General features: G+C 47.1%; 1 long non-coding RNA gene across 1 annotated transcript; it reads right to left on the bottom strand.

Annotated features, from left to right (window-relative positions):
* Positions 1-7,300: 7,300 nt before the first annotated feature.
* Positions 7,301-13,422, bottom strand: LOC139155223 (uncharacterized). The gene is made up of 3 exons (XR_011557049.1): positions 13,341-13,422; positions 13,069-13,154; positions 7,301-7,454 (listed from the first exon to the last, which is right to left on the bottom strand). It is a non-coding gene; the product is annotated as an uncharacterized lncRNA (long non-coding RNA).
* Positions 13,423-14,104: the final 682 nt, after the last annotated feature.

Here is a 14,104-nt window from a genome sequence, read left to right as displayed (position 1 = left end):
CATTGACTTTGCTTATCAGAAGGTGATCATATAACACTGGGACTCAGTAACCATCATAAATATGAAGCAGTTGCCAAGTGTCTGAATTTTGATGACATGACCATGGGGATGCTGCAATGGTCATAAGTGTGAGAAATAGTCATGATACACTTTCTTCAATGCTCTTGTAACCCTAACCTTAACCCTAAATAAACTGTTGAACAGTACATTGAGGATTACCTCAAGGTGTATTGCGTGCTCCTTTAAAACAGAAAAAAGGTACCGGTATCTGTTTTTCTTTTTTTTTTAAATGACATCAGAGGCTGATTGCTCTAGAGTGGCACCTCTATTTAAGAACTTACTTCATTCCGTGACCAGATTCTTAAGTAGAAGAACCGTTGTACCTACCTGAACGGTCTTCTCAGTGCACTGGAAGGAGAGTCCAATATGGGTTATTCTCAATCCTATTGGTCGAGACTGAGTTTAAAATTAGCATAATATTAGGCACCGCCCCTTGCCTGCCCCCAGTGAGCTCAGTTTTAAAAACGACAGGTAATGTAATCCAACACCATTTTATTGAACGTATATATATAACAGGAACCAAACCCAAACAAACCCAGCTTCCCTCAACAATCCAATACTGGGTGGGTTTGGACTCTCCTTCCAGTGCACTGAGAAGACCGTTCAGGTAGGTACAACGGTTCTTCTCCATTGCATCTGGAAGGAGAGTCCAATATGGGATATACCCAAGTTCCAAATTAAAGGGAGGGAGATTGTTAAGTCAGGGCAGCTGGAGAGGAACACACCCTCTGTAATACCCTTCTCCCAAAAGATGCCTCCGCTGAAGCATAGGCATCCATTTTGTAATGTCTGGTAAATGTAGAAGGAGTTTTCCACGTCGCAGCCCGACATATATCCTCAATCGAGGCTTGAGTTCTCCAAGCTGCTGACGTGGCTGCACTGCGAGTAGAGTGCGCGGTGACCCCTTGAGGTGGATTCTGAGCTCTAGCCTTATACGCCTCCCCTATGCAGTCCCGGATCCATCGGCTGATTGAACTGGGAGAGACGCCCAGGCCTTTTTTTGGTTCTACAAATGATACAAACAATGATTCAGACCTTCTAAAGGACTCAGTCCTTCTAATGTAGATTTTAACTGCTCGCCTAACATCTAATTTGTGCCACCTAAGTTCTGTAGGGTGACTCCCGTGCGAGCAAAAGTCTGGCAAGATTAATTCTTGTTTCCTGTGGAACAACGAGTTGACCTTAGGAAGAAAGGTCGGATCCAAACGTAGAACTACACGGTCCGGACAAAAGATGCAAAGGTCTGGCCTGATGGATAATGCAGACAGATCCGATACACGTCTGGCAGATGTGATCGCCATTATTTCTTGATGGAAATAAATTTGAGCTGAGTGGATCTTAGAGGCTCAAAGGGTGGACCAGTCAGAGCCTTCAGCACCAGAGATAAGTCCCACGATGGAAATCTATGAAGAGGTGGAGGGTGTCTGTTAGTAGCACCTCTAAGAAAGTCCCGTATCCAGGGGTGAATTGCCAAAGACCGGTATTCCGGTAGCCGAATGACAGTTGCCAATGCTGCTACTTGTCTCCTAAGTGTGTTTGGAGACAGTCCCTTTTCAAGGCCTGATTGCAAGAATTCTAGGACCGTCAGTATTTGGGCTCTTTCAGGTTGCATGCCTTTCCCGATGCAGAAGTTACAGAAGGCCAACCACGTTGCCTGGTAAATCCTGGACGTGGATGGCCGGCGGGCGGCTTGCATTGTGGCAATGATACTGTCCGGCAAGCAATGCTCCCTCAGTTTGTTCCTCTCAAATGCCAAACGGCTAATTGGAGCCATTGAGGGTCTGGGTGAGAGACTGACCCTTGACTGAGTGAGATTATCTTGTCCGGGATCCTCCAAGGTGGGGAGATGGACAGCGCTATTAAGTCCGAGAACCACGGGCGGCGTGGCCAATGTGGTGCAACAAGTAATACCTCCGCCTCCTCCAGAAGAATCTTGTCTATCACCCTCTGGATCAAATTTGTCGGAGGGAAGGCATACAAAAGGCCGCGAGGCCAGCTCGACCTCAGGGCGTCGACATTCTCTGCCCCGTGTGATTGGAACCGAGAATAGAACCTGGGGAGCTGTGTGTTGGTGTGAGAAGCGAACAAGTCCACCAGAGGTGTCCCAAATCGTAGTGTAATCCTGTGGAACAACTGCGGATCCAGCCGCCACTCCGTGGGGTCCAAGGTGGTTCGACTCAGCCAATCGGCCTGGACGTTGTTGACGCCTGCTATGTGCTCCGCAGATAGAGAGGCCAGGTGGGACTCGGCCCAGTTGAAAAGATCCAGGGTCTCCCTCATGAGGCGAGGAGACCTCGTGCCTCCCTGATGGTTGAGGTAAGCTTTTGTTGCCACATTGTCCGTTAGGACTAACACATGTTTCCCTTGTACCAAGGCGACAAAATGTTGGAGTGCTAAAAACACGGCCCTGAGTTCTAGGAGATTGATGTTCACAGGGTTGAGGTCCTCCTCGGTCCAGAGTCCCTGTGCCACTTGGGGGCCGATGTGTGCGCCCCAACCCGACAAGCTTGCGTCTGTTGTCATGACCAAGTGGTCGTGAGTCTGAAAGGAACAGCCCTGGAATAGGGCAGGTGAAGTCCACCAGGCCAGGGAGGCTTTGACCCTCTGTGGTAGCCTGATTTGCCGGTGTGACTGACTTAGCTTTGCCCTCTGGGCCGGTAACAGAAAACCTTGTAATGGGCGAATGTGATGCCTGGCCCATGGCACAATCCTTATACAGGAAACCATGGTTCCCAGCACCCTGGACAGAAGGGCTAGGGATACCCTCGGTTGCCTCTGGATGGAGGCTATCAAGGCCAAGATATTGTCCAGTCTGTCTGGAGAGAGAGACACAATGCTCGTAGTGGTGTCTATCACTGATCCCAGATGTAGCAGTCGTGTAGAGGGGGTCAATTGACTCTTGGGAAAATTGATGGTAAAGCCGTGTTCTTCCAGAAATGTCATTGTTAGGTGGAGGTCTCGGTGCGCCCCTGCCTGGGACTTGGACAAAACGATTATATCGTCCAAGTAGGCCATCAGGCGGACGGATCGCGCACGCAGATGTGCTGTCAGGACATCCAGCAGCTTCGTGAAGGTGCGAGGGGCTGACGATAGGCCGAATGGCATGGCCCGGTATTGATAATGCTTCCCTTCCACACAAAACCGGAGGTACTTGCGATGTGGAGGGAATATCGGCACGTGTAGATAAGCCTCTTTTAGATCTAAAGAGGTAAGGAAGTCGTGAGGGCGAACTGCCGCTAGGATGGTATGTAGGCTGTGCATCCTGAATCTCCGGTAAAGAATGAATTGATTTAATAGCTTCAGATTCAGGATCAAGCGGCAGCCCCCGGACGCCTTGGGGACGATGAACACCATAGAGTAAAACCCCGTGACCTCTGCGTGTTTCGGCACGGGCTCTATGGCTTGGATCTGTAGGAGATGACCTACCTCTTGGAGTAGCTCCTTCCTTTTGGCAGGGTTCCGTGGCCTTGGACAGTGATGGAATCGGTTGGGTGGGGGCTGAATGAACTCCAACCGCAGTCCGTGTGTTACTGTAGACAGTGCCCATTTGTCTGAGGACGTGGCACGCCAGGAGGTACTGTAGAGATGGAGCTTCCCTCCTACTGGCTGTGTCATAGGAAAGTCATTTGGGGCGTTTGAAACCCCGCTGATTGGAGCCACGAAATGGGCGTCTAGTTGACTGGTAGCCCCTTGTTCTATCCTGGAAGGGGGCACGGTCCGTTCTGTAGGCCCCTTGATTGAAATTGCCTTGAGAAAAGGACCGAAATGGCTGGTTTGACCGTGAGGTGTCCCAGCGAAAGGACTGGCGCCGGTTGTAAGGAGTCTGGCGACGATCCTGTCCTCTCCTGGATCTTGGCAGTATCTTCCGTTTGTCCTTGTCCTCTATGAGGACTTTTTCTAAAATGTCTCCAAACAGTTGAGACCCTTGGAAGGGCGAAGATGCCAGACGCCATTTAGATTTGGTGTCAGCTTGCCAGCTGCGCAGCCACAATAGTCGGCGTGAAGCGAGGGTGGCGGACATCCCTCTACCTGCGAATTTGGAGGCATGTAAGGTGGCATCGGCGGAAAATTCAGCCGCTGCCAACAACTTACTAAGATCCTGGCGCATCCGTCCTTCATCTGGTCCCAAGCGAGACAGCATATCCTCGATCCAGACGATGGAGGCTCTATTAAAAAACGATGCAGCCGCTGCTGCACGGAACCCCCATCCGGCCATCATGTGGGTCTTCCTCAGAAGCACTTCAGCCTTTTTGTCCTCTGGCTTTAAGTTGTCTCCCATTTCAGCAGGGACCATAGCGTTGGAAACCAGTGTCACCACTGGTGAATCTATTGGAGGGAATTGTAGGAGAGCCTCTATTTCGTCGTCAAACGTGTAGAACTTCCTCTCAATCACTGATCGCCCCTGGGCTGCCGCCAGGTACTGCCACGGTCTCTTAATACTTTGGACAAAGATCTCAGATGCCGGGACATGGTCTGTTTCGGGCTTAGGCTCCTTCAACAGGGCAGATGATCTGGATGGCAAAGTTTGGGAAGGTTGAGCCGGATCCTTCAACTCCATTGTCTGTTTTGCCTTATATAATAGTGCCCTGAAGGAGGATTGTTTAAACAGGCCAGCCACTTGCGGTTGCTCTGGAGGAGCTTCATCTTTTGACAAATCATAGTCTTTGTCACTATCCTCCATTAATACAGGCTCTTCAGTTACAGATCCTAAACCCGAAAGGGGCGGTGCAGACCAGAGATCCCGGCTTGTGGCTTGTTTTGGTTGCTGAAGCCCTTGCTGGGCCCCAACTACTATGCCCTGTGAGTAGGCGTTAGAGATTAGGTCCTGAATGGCTGGTGACATATTCTGCCATGTATCAGGCTGAGCCCTGAGTCCCGCAGCTGTTGGTGTAAAGGTAGCTGCTGGAATCACGGTGGGCTGAGGTGAGCCTCTCCACACTGATCTTTCCTGGCCTGCTGAGCCAGGCCTACTTCGGGAAGTATGCAGCAGAGGCAATACTGGAGGATCTGGGGACCAACCCATCTCGGTTCTGGCCTCCCCATGAGTACTTGGGGCAGTTATGACACCCAGCCCAGGTTCCAACGATGGACCAGCTCTGGCCAAAGGAACAGCATTAAGAGCAGCTTCCAGCTTCTGCTCCAGGGCTTGAATCCGCCTCTCGTCCTCCTTGATAGCAGAAGAGGAGGAAGATTGTGAGGATTTGGCCTTCACCTTCCCTTTATCCTTGGGCTTGGGCACCGGGGTAGGAGGGAGGCTTTGCTCTCCACTGCCACTAGGCTCCATAGTACTCACAATTACACACTGTCGTGCAGAAAAACCCAACGGATCTCTAAAAGGCAGACTCTGTCTTTTACTGCTATCCAGAATAATGATCCAAAAATGGCTTCCCGGCCTGCCAATGGAATGCGCATGCGCGTTCCGGCCGTGTCAGCCAGGCTTCGCGCCCTTTTCAAGCAGTTGCCGGGCAGAATATAGAGGGGGGGGGCTTCCCGCCAACCGCCAAAATGGCGGGCGCGGTGCCTGCTCTCATTACCCTCAGCCTCTCGCCGGTTATCAAGTGGGGGAAAGGGATCATGCCTGCGCATTCCCTCAGCGTTTTCGTTTTTTCCTTTTTTTTTTTTTTTTTTTTATTCCCCCCTTGGCCGATTCATGAGGCGAGTCCTTCGGCCGGAGGAAGAGACCGCAGTCTCCCTCCCTCACTCTCTGGCGGCGGAATTCAGGCACTTGCGGCTGAGCCGCCAACCATATGGGCGGCGGGTCCTTTGAAGCCTGCCGCGTTATTTGCAAGCGGCGGCTGCGCTCCCTGCCGCTTTTAAACAGCCGCCGTTCCGGCCAGTCCTGCCGAGCCGATGTCGGGCATATAGCATAGTCTTCGGGGGAACTCCGTGTCCCCGAGCCTCCCAGTGGGGGGGGGCGGACCCCCCACCTTTGGCTCTCAGCCGAGTTTGGCCGCGGAGGCCAGTGACACCAGGCTGACCCCTCTTCAGGAGACGGTACCCTCTGTGGGAAGAGGTCTCCAGGGGGAAAAAACCGATGGGGGTGCTGTCCACGGAGGACAGAAACCCCTCCTGATCTTCAGCAGTGTCTGCAAAGAGAAGAAACAAGGAAAAAAAAAACAGGTTAAACAAATCACATAAATATTTTATTACTATTATTATTTAACCAACAAACTCATACGTCTCGTTCCATAGACTGAGTTTTTAAAACTGAGCTCACTGGGGGCAGGCAAGGGGCGGTGCCTAATATTATGCTAATTTTAAACTCAGTCTCGACCAATAGGATTGAGAATAACCCATATTGGACTCTCCTTCCAGATGCAATGGAGAAAGGTTTGTAAGTAGAAGCAATTTCTCCCACAGGAATCAATGTAAAAGCAAATAATGCATGCAAACCCATTAAAAGCTCGGAATTTGGGTGGGAAGAGGAAGAGGAAGAAGAGGAGGAGGACAGTCCAAAACCTTAAGGCTAAAAAAGAAAAAGAGGGACTTGAGGCAGTGAAGAGGAGCACGTGCCTCCCATACACCCGGTGTGAGGCTGCCTCCCTTATACTGCGCCAGAGAAAGAACCCCAGGCGGACGAGAGGGGGGAACCTCCCGCTACATTGATTGAAAGGTGGCTGCTGCTGCTGCTGCTACCTGCTTCCTCTTCCTTTCCATGCTGAAGGGCTCCCCCCTCCTCTCACTCACTCGCTTTGTAGCCAGCACCTTTCCTTCACTGTAGTGACTCCTTGGTGTGGCTGAAGTCAAGTTGATCCGTCCAGTCGAAGCGCCTCCTTTTGCCTTTCTGCACCCAGATGCTGCCGGAGTCAACCTCGTGCCGGGTGTATGTGAGGCAGCGCAGGGGAGTCACCACAGCGAAGTGGTTATTCCCTCTCCAAGCGCCCAGAGAAAGGAAAATGCTTTGTTCACTCTAGATTTATATCATATATGAATTCAGCCAATACAATAACTTTTTATGTCATGATTCTAGTTGGCTCAGTAGTGGGTTCTAAAACCCTTTGCTACTGCTTCATGGATGCATTTCATGCGTGTGTGTGATGCTTCTGCATGAATATGGACAGAAACATCCTGGACAGATGGGCGGAGTCTCTTGCCACTGGCGCTACCAGTTCTTAGAAATGAGCCGAACCGGGAGCAACCCACCATTGAGTTGGCTATATTAATAGTCGAAGTTTGGTGATTAAATGTGACTAAATAATAAGACATTGCTAAGACATTGATTGTCCTTACCACCAATCAATAAAGGTTCCAAAAGATTTTATTGTTCTTCTGACTAGCAGCAGGAAAGTCCAAGAATGCTTGGGACATTGTCCTTTCTGCCCAGAGACCAAGTCAAATTGAAGCCTTGCCTCTTTGTCTCCCTCTGTGACTCCAGTTTCCCACTTGGTCTTGCCCTATAGAGGCCAGGGTTGAGGGGGAGGAAAGGAAAAAGGAAAAGCCATTGTATCAATATCCCAGTATGTCAATTGTACACAAAAGTGTAATATTATTATTATTATTATTATTATTATTATTATTATTATTACTATTATTATTATGTCAATAAAACACAGCATTCGAGATCACTATGCTGGATTTCGTATTCCAACACCAGTCGGGCGCTTCCCAAACACCTAGGACTGCATGGTGTAGCAGCGAATTATGTTTGCCGATCCCAGTAAAGCTGCCTTTTGCAATTGACAGATGGAGATTTTGTCAATTCCGATGGTTTTCAAATGTCCGCTGAGATCCTTTGGCACTGCGCCCACCGTGCCAAGTACCATTGGGATCACTTTCACTGGCTTATGCCAGATTCGTTGCAGCTCAATTTTTAGACCTTCGTATTTCACTAATTTCTCTTGCTGCTTCTCCTCAATTCTGCTGTCCCCCGGGATTGCGATGTCGATGATCCATACTTTCTTTTTCTCCAGAATCAGGATGTCTGGTGTGTTATGCTTCAGAATTTGGTGAGTCTGAAGTCGGAAATCCCACAGTAGTTTTGCTTGCTCATTTTCGACCACTTTTTTGGGCTTATGATCCCACCAGTTCTTTGCCACTGGTAAATGACAAAGGACATGGGGTGAGGTATCATCAATATGCGGATGATACCCAGCTTTACATCTCCACCCCATGCCCAGTCAACGAAGCGGTGGAAGTGATGTGCCGGGGCCTGGAGGCTGTTGGGGCCTGGATGGGTGTCAACAGACTCAAACTCAACCCGGATAAGACGGAGTGGCTGTGGGTTTTGCCTCCCAAGGACAACTCCATCTGTCCGTCCATTACCCTGGGGGGGGAATTACTGACCCCCTCAGAGAGGGTCCGCAACTTGGGCGTCCTCCTCAATCCACAGCTCACATTAGAACAACATCTCTCAGCTGTGGCGAGGGGGGCGTTTGCCCAGGTTCGCCTGGTGCATCAGTTGCGGCCCTATCTGGACCGGGACTCATTGCTCACAGTCACTCATGCCCTCATCACCTCGAGGTTCGACTACTGTAATGCTCTCTACATGGGGCTACCTTTGAAAAGTGTTCGGAAACTTCAGATCGTGCAAAATGCAGCTGCGAGAGCAGTCATGGGCTTCCCTAGGTATGCCCATGTTACACCAACACTCCGCAGTCTGCATTGGCTGCCGATCAGTTTCCGGTCACAATTCAAAGTGTTGGTTATGACCTTTAAAGCCCTTCATGGCACTGGACCAGAATATCTCCGAGACCGCATCCTGCCGCACGAATCCCAGCGACCAATTAGGTCCCACAGAGTGGGTCTTCTCTGGGTCCTGTCAACTAAGCAATGTCGGTTGGCGGGCCCCAGGGGAAGAGCCTTCTCTGTGGCGGCACCGGCCCTCTGGAACCAACTCCCCCCGGAGATTAGAACTGCCCCTACTCTTCCTGCCTTCCGTAAACTTCTTAAAACCCACCTTTGCCGTCAGGCATGGGGGAATTGAAACATCTCCCCCTGGGAACGTTTAATTTATATATGGTAAGCTTGTGTGTGTGTCTGTCAGTATGTGGGTTTTTTTAAATCTTTAAAATTTTAAATTGTTTGATTACTTATGATTTGTTTCTACATGTTGTGAGCCGCCCCGAGTCTTCGGAGAGGGGCGGCATACCAAATCCAAGTAATAAATAAATAATAAATAAAATAAATGGTAGTTCCGGCACAAGTTCCAGTGGATCATCTGTGCCACAGCATCATGTCTATGCTTGTAGTCAGTCTGTGCAATCTTTTTGCAGCCGCTGAGTATGTGATCGATTGTTTCATCTGTTTCTTTGCAGAGTCTGCACTTTGGATCATCTGTTGATTTTTCAATTCTGGCTTTGACAGCATTTGTTCTAATGGGCTGTTCTTGTGCCGCCAGTATTAGTCCTTCTGTCTCCTTTTTGAATGTTCCACTTGTAAGCCATGACCAGGTCTTTTCCTCATCCACTTTGCCCTCAATCTTCTCCATGCAATGCTTTGTTCCGCCAACTGTCCATACGGCATTGAGTTACAGTTTTTCTGTACTGGTCCTTAGTTTGCTTCACCTTGAGAAGCTTCCTATTGTTGACCTCCACCAATGCTGACTCTTTGCTCTCCTTCACATAGTCAGCTAATGCATGCTGCTCTTCTTCCACTGTCTGTTTCACTTGCAAAAGTTCTCTGCCGCCTATTTTCCTTGGTAAATACAGCCTGTCAACGTCACTGCGGGGGTGTAGTGCATGATGGATCGTCATTAATTTTCTGATTTTCCTGTCCAGGTTGTCCAGATCTTCTTGAGTCCAGTTCACTATGCCATGTGTGTATCTAATGACAGGTATGGCCCAAGTATTTATAGCATTGATAGTGTTGCCACCATTCAGTTTGCTCTTCAATTTTTTTCGGGTCCTCTAGATGTACTCTATGCTGATCACAGTTTTCACAGAGCCATGCTTGATATTATCCAGTTGCAAGATGCCCAAGTATCTGTAGGCTTCTGGCTGGTGGCACTTGATGGTTTGACGATTTGGCATTTCACTGCCCTCACTTTCAGTGATTTTCCACTTTTTCAGGGTCACTGTGGCACATTCATCCAGGCCAAACTCCATGCTGATGTCATTGCTGAAGATTCACACAGTGTTGGTTATTGACTGTATCTCAGTTTCTGATTTTTCATACAACTTCAGGTCATCCATATGCAGCAGGTGTGAAATTTTTGGTGAATTCTAACAGTTTGGTAGCCTAGGTTTGTTTTCTGTAGGATGAGTGACAGCGGGATTATAGCAATGATGAATAGCAATGGGGACAAAGAATACCCCTGGAAGATGCCCCTTCTGATGTTGATAAGTCCATAGCTTTCATTCCCAACAAAAAGCTCAGTCTTCCAATATTTCATCGTCTTTTCTATGAATTTCCTGATGTTTTCACTGACTCCAATGACTTTCAGACATTTTATGATCAAGCTTTGTGGCAATGAGTCAAAGGCTTTCTTGTAGTCAATCCAGGTCATGTATAGGATGTTTTCCTGTTCTTACAGTTCTCTGAAATCATTTTATCAATTAGGAGCTGGTCTTTCATACCTCTACTTCGTCTTATATTGCCCTTTTGTTCCACTGCCATGATGTCATTTTCTTTTAGGTAGTCCTGAAAAAAAAAGAAGAAGAAGAAAATGACATCATGCCATTATTATTAATTATTAGATTTGTATGCTGCCCCTCTCCGCAGACTCGGGGTGGCTCACAGCAGTGATAAAACAATATACAATACCAATTCTAATATTAAAGTCTAAAATAACAACTTCACATTAAAAGCCTAAAAAGCCTATTATATAAAAAGCATACATACAAACATACCATACATAAAATTACATAGGCAAGGGGAGATGTCTCAGTGCCTCCATGCCTGACGGCACAGGTGGGTTTTAAGAAGTTTACGAAAGGCAAGGAGGGTGGGGGCAGTCCTAATCTCTGGGGGGAGCTGGTTCCAGAGGGTCGGGGCCGCCACAGAGAAGACTCTTCCCCTGGGTCCTGCCAGCCAACATTGTTTAGTCGATGGGACCCAGAAAAGGCCAACTCTGTGGGACCTAACTGGCCGCTGGTATTCATGCGGCAGAAGGCGGTCTCGCAGATATTCTGGTCCGGTGCCATGAAGGGCTTTATAGGTCATAACCAAAACTTTGAATTGTGACCGGAAACTGATCAGCAACCAATGCAGACTGCGGAGTGTTGGTGTAACATGGGCATACCTAGGGAAGCCCATGATTGCTCTGACAGCTGCATTCTGCACGATCTGAAGTTTCTGAACACACTTCAAAGGTAGCCCCATGTAGAGAGCATTACAGTAATAGAACCTTGAGGTGATGAGGGCATGAGTGACTGTGGGCAAACGCCCCCCTTGCCACAGCTGTGAGCTGTGGATCGAGGAGGATGCCCAAGTTGCGGACCCTCTCTTAGGGAGTCAATAATCCCCCCCCAAGGGTGATTGACGGACATATAGAATTGTCCTTGGGAGGCAAAAGTAAAATCTAGCCCATTATGAGAATGACATCTCATCATTTTATTGATGTTTGTTTCCAAATAGCTTTCTTGGCAACAATATGGAAGCAATTTGATACTGCCTTCTGGGATTTTTGTTCAACTTTCCAAACTAACTACAGTGATACCTCATCTTACAAACGCCTCATCATACAAACTTTTCGAGATAAAAACCCGGGGTTTAATATTTTTTTGCCTCTTCTTACAAACTATTTTCACCCTACAAACCCACCGCTGCCGCTGGGATGCCCCGCCTAAGGACTTCCGTTGCCAGCGAATCACCCTTTTTGGTGCTGCTGGGATTCCCCTGAGGCTCCCCTCCATGGGAAACCCTACCTCTGGACTTCCATGCTTTTGTGATGCTGCAGGGGAATCCCAGCAGGGGAATCCCAGCAGCGCAAAAACGGGTGCTTCGCTGGCAATGAAAGTCCGGAGGTGGGGTTTCCCAGTGAGGGGAGCCTGAGTGAAATCGCAGCATCACAAAAACACAGAGGTCTGGAGATGGGGTTTCGAGAATTTCATTGTTTTTGCGATGCTGCAATTTCAATGATCGTTCTCTCGGAAACCCCACCTCCGGACTTATGTTGCCAGTGACCGCTCGTTTTTGCGATGCTGGGATTCCCCTGCTGGGATGCCCCTGCAGCATCGCAAAAACACAGAAGTCCGGAGGTGGGGTTTCCTATGGAGGGGAATCTCAGGGGAATCCCAGCAGCGCAAAGACAGGAGCTTCGGCTGGCAAAATTGGTGAATTTTGGGCTTGCACACATTAATCGCTTTTCCATTGATTCCCATGGGAAACATTGTTTTGTCTTACAAACATTTCACCTTAAGAACCTCGTCCGGGAACCAATTAAGTTTGTAAGACATGGTATCACTGTAGATTGTTCTGATCTTGCTTAGCTTTTGTGCTCAGAGAAAGTTAATTAGGTGCTGCCATTTCGCCAGGCAATTTTGTCTCAGGAGCAGCATTAAATTTCAAGGACGATAGAAGATAAAGGTAACTTCACTTTGAAAACAAGTATATATACATCTTTAATATATTAATTATAACGTTTCCATGTCCATTTACATTTCACATATAAGCACAGAAAAGCTTTGTAAGACAGTTACCTGTCTGATTTTTCAGCTAAATTGTTACTTCTCTTTGAAAAACATACATTTAGTCCTTTGTATACATGCTATGTAAAATACAGTTATTAATCAAAAAATGTTATAATATTTACCAACAGGGGAGGGGAGCCTGATATTTATTGTATGGAGCTTATTCACAAGAAAAACTGAGGAATGAAGGTACCATCTTATCTTTCTCATCTCATGGTCTGTTTTCAAAAGAAATGATTTAAAAAATATGAACTATATAAGTCATGTGTAAGTGAACTTTCAAAGGAAAGTGTTAATTTCCAATTGTATATCTCACATAAGAATAATGTACTGATAAGAATATTTAAAATGAACATTATTCATTAAATTAGACTCATAAATGAATAATTTTAAGTAATTTAAGCTCCCCCCAGAGATTCGTACTGCCCCCCCTCCTCACCTTCCATAAGAGTCTGAAGATTCATCTATGCCGCCAGGCTTGGGGCCACTAGACCTTAGCCCCTGTCCGATGAGTGTGATGTATGCCTGTTTGAATGGGAATGAATGATTTTTAATGATACCAGGGTTTTTTAAGAACAATTAGTTAATTAATTGGATTTTTAGATATTTATATTACCTTATATACTCAAGTAGAAGTCGAGATTTTCTGCACAAAGAATGTGCCGAAAAATCCAACCTCGGCTTATACTAGAGTCACTGACTTTCACTGACCTGAAAACTGCCCTGCAGCATTTTCCAAAGCTCCACAGTTCCGATGTGAAAGGCAGGAAGCAAAGAAACCTCTTGGCTGGCAACACGATGTTTTTTTTCTTTCTCCTCTTGGCAATACCCCTCAGCTGCCTGATTAGCAGCAGGCTGAACCAATCACAGATCCTCCTCTATACAGAAAGGAGGCACTGAGAGAGCTATCTGATTGGCAGCAGGCTGTAACAATCACAGCTCCTCCTCTACAGGAAGCACTGGGGAAAGGGGCGGGAGGGTTGAAGAGACTTTCAAAAGGAAGGAACCATGGCTTTCTCTTCTGATCAAGCCAACAACACTATTTTACAAGTAAATAAAATGTACAAGTAAAATGTAAGTTACCCATTTAAATTTGATTAACAGGATAGGTTATTTTGTAAGAAATTGTTGCTTCAAGTGGGGATAATTCTGTGTAATTAAACTTTTTCTCCCAACTATACTTATACCCAAGAGGATTGTTAATGCTGACTTGTTTAAAACAATACAAAGGTTAGGATAATATTATTAAGAGTATGAATTTTGTCATTAATCATTTGTTCTACATATTTAATATGAATAGATTTACCTTTTTTAAGAGTATGGTTTCTCCTTATGCAAGATAAATATCATGTAGAAGAAAGATTTTACAATTAATGATTGAGTAACCCCCAATTGTTATTTACTCATCTATTGAGATAGTAATGATTTTAACTTATGAAAGATGTTTTAAATGGAAAATCTGAATATTTATTATA

This window comes from Erythrolamprus reginae (genome assembly GCF_031021105.1).
Source record: "Erythrolamprus reginae isolate rEryReg1 chromosome 4 unlocalized genomic scaffold, rEryReg1.hap1 SUPER_4_unloc_3, whole genome shotgun sequence".
NCBI lineage: Eukaryota > Metazoa > Chordata > Lepidosauria > Squamata > Dipsadidae > Erythrolamprus > Erythrolamprus reginae.
The sequence above is the reverse complement of the archived record's forward strand: the minus strand, read 5'-3'. Positions and strand labels throughout refer to the sequence as shown.